Below are 2,846 nucleotides of genomic sequence, written 5' to 3' on the forward strand. Positions count from 1 at the left end.
CCTGAGAAAACAAAAAAAAAGGGGGAGATCGTCACAGCTTTAGTGGCGCTCGTCTCATTATGCATTAATTTTTGTCTCTCTGTGAGCCTGAACGAACACATTTAAAACCTCTCGTTTAAAGGAACTTCACTTGAAATTCCACTAATTTAGGGAAGAGATTTGGAGACGGCGGAACGAACAAACAGCAAAGTCTGAGCAAATAGATGACAGTAAACATCACATCAATACAGATTCAGTTCAGATTACACCACCAATATGTGTAACTATCAGTAACAAACCCATCAAAGCATCAGTTTATTGTTTTTCTTTCATCTGTATTTATGTGACATACATTCATTACTAATTAATATTAATTTGTAACGTCAAGATCTAGTTAAATGTTCTCCTCTATGCATGTGCCTTCATGCTACATTATTCTCAATGACCCTGGGTTTTATGAATGGGCAGCAGGACACTCTGCCATTGGCTGAGAGTGACAGCCAATCAGGCAGGATCGTTTGCAACCAAGGCGGGAGTGGATGAATGGACGAGTTAGACATTTTTAGAGGTCAGGACCCAGTGTGTGTGTGTGTGTGTGTGGGGGGGGGGGGGGTATCACACACTGACCTACTTGGTTTATTGCAGGCGTCTATACATAGCTGTGGGAAACGCAGGCGGACAATCAGCTCGGCTAAAATTAGCAGTCAGGGCCACCTGTCTGTTTCGCACAAAGGCGGAAACGCAGGAAGGGCAGAGATGGAGGGAACAGGAAGGAAGGAGATGGGGGGAAAAGAGGGGTGGAGGGGTGGGAGGGCATTGATCATACTGCTGGGTTAACTCCTTCTCTTGTGCTCTTTTTTCTCCCCACTGCGACACAGGGAGACATTGTTAGGCAGTCTGGAGTTGAGGATTCGAAGGGGTGGGTGGTGGTGGTGGTGGTGGTGGTGGTGGGGGGTGCTGGTCCTGGCCAACCAGAGTTCACATACCTCTCTGCTGGATCATTGCCAGACAGAGTAAAGCACTAGTCCAACTTGTTGGGCCTTGAGTGTTGGCAGTAGATATCTCTGTATAGGATGTCAGTCCTTGACAGAATGTTTAATAAAAATGTGAAATGGCCCTTTATTTTTACTGTTAATAATTGCAGAACCCTTCAGCCACCTGCACCCCCCCCCCCCCCCTCCCCCTCTCTGTTAACATATAGCACTATTGTCACTGTACCTCAAAACTCAAGCTTCCTGCCTTTGTCGTCTTAGACAGCCAACAGGAAGTCTTCATCTTCTTAACTGATGAAGACTTCCTGTTAAAACTAGCACCTCAATTCCTAGAATCACAATTCAGCCCACACTGCGTGCCTTCGCTGAAGTAGAAGAGGAAATACATGCAGCATGTAGCAGCACTGCTTTATTTCCACCAGAGAATTCAGCTTTTATTGCTGCTTTCAGATGCATTCAAATGTTGGATATAAAACGGTGGAATCAGAATTTCCTCGAGGGGTGAACTCCTCCGCCTTGTTGTCTTACCTGCAGTTTCATAGTCAGACCTCCTCACACGATTAAAGGGATTCTCTTTCTCTTTCTAGGACCTCCTGTCGGACGTCGAGCAGCAGATGGACACCCCAGGAAAGGCGACGCAAAGTCCTCCAGCGTCCATCTGTGGCAGGCAAGATGGACGCTGCAGCAGCCGGAGGCTCGGGCGGCCATCTTGGGACTGGCGGCAAAGAGGGAGCTGAGGAGGGAAACGGCGGTTTAGCTTCTTTGCTGTGTGCACTTCAGCCTGTAAATACTCTGACTGTTTTAAAACCCTTCAACTACGCCGGTGTTTCCAACATTTTTGGCTCGTGAGCCTCGGTTACTAGCAGGTCAACCAATTAGTGGCTGTTCTTCCTTGTGTTAGTTCAATAACATGTAGAAGCCTGAAGAGGTCAAATCATCCGGTGGAAGAAGGGAAGATTAGAGAAAAGTGTGAAAAAGATATATGTCATGTTAATCATCTTACCTTCTCACATATTGCCAACAGTAGCAGAGTATTTGTGGGTGAAGTGCAAATGGTAAAAAGGGCTTCTGTCTGTTTCAGACCGTTTTTGAAGGACTTTTTGTATTAGAAGTGTATCACAGTGTTCAACAGACTTTTTAATTACCAACTATGTTCTTGGTCAGCGGCCAACACGTCTGATACCCAGGGAACCTGCTTGTTTGTCATATTCCCTCCGCATGACACTGTTTCCCTCCTCATCATTTCCTGGTTTGGCTGAAGTGTGGCGGCCATTTTGGCTCCAGCCGGAGCCGCGGAGCCTCAGGGTGCCCAGCGGTTGCTCAGTAGTCAGTGTAGATCCTGTGGGGCTGGCAGCAGCTACATCTGGCTACTGGGTCTCTGCCGGCTGCCATGTTATCCCCCATAACAAACTGTACGACTGAAGTTACCTTTCCTAATGTACTCTGTAGAGGACTTTTGACATATTTGGAATTCCTTTCTAACAGGATTAGTGTATTTTCTCCTGGTGTTTTCTGTGTAGTTCACACCCTCTGTTTGATCTTTTCTGCCACGCCGCTTTTAAATTTCAAAGAAATCTCTCTAATGCCCACCCACTGTGAGGAGAGAAGCTCTCAGCAGAGTTAATCCGAGGCTGCTTGGGCACTTTGAGACAGCAGGAATTTTAACTTTAAGTAAAACTGGAGATCCTGAGTAAGTTCTGGACCTGGCATACAGTGTAGGATTCTGTGTGTGTCAGTCTACAGCTACATTGTCTGCTGGGTTTCAGGCCGCTACTCATACACCACAATGTCTGCATTATTCTATTTTTATTATTACTATAAATGATTTGTAGGAAATTCATATTGTGGTGTGTTTGAGGAACCAAAAAGCATGGA

This window comes from Pempheris klunzingeri, chromosome 24 (genome assembly GCF_042242105.1).
Source record: "Pempheris klunzingeri isolate RE-2024b chromosome 24, fPemKlu1.hap1, whole genome shotgun sequence".
Taxonomy (NCBI): Eukaryota; Metazoa; Chordata; class Actinopteri; order Acropomatiformes; family Pempheridae; genus Pempheris; species Pempheris klunzingeri.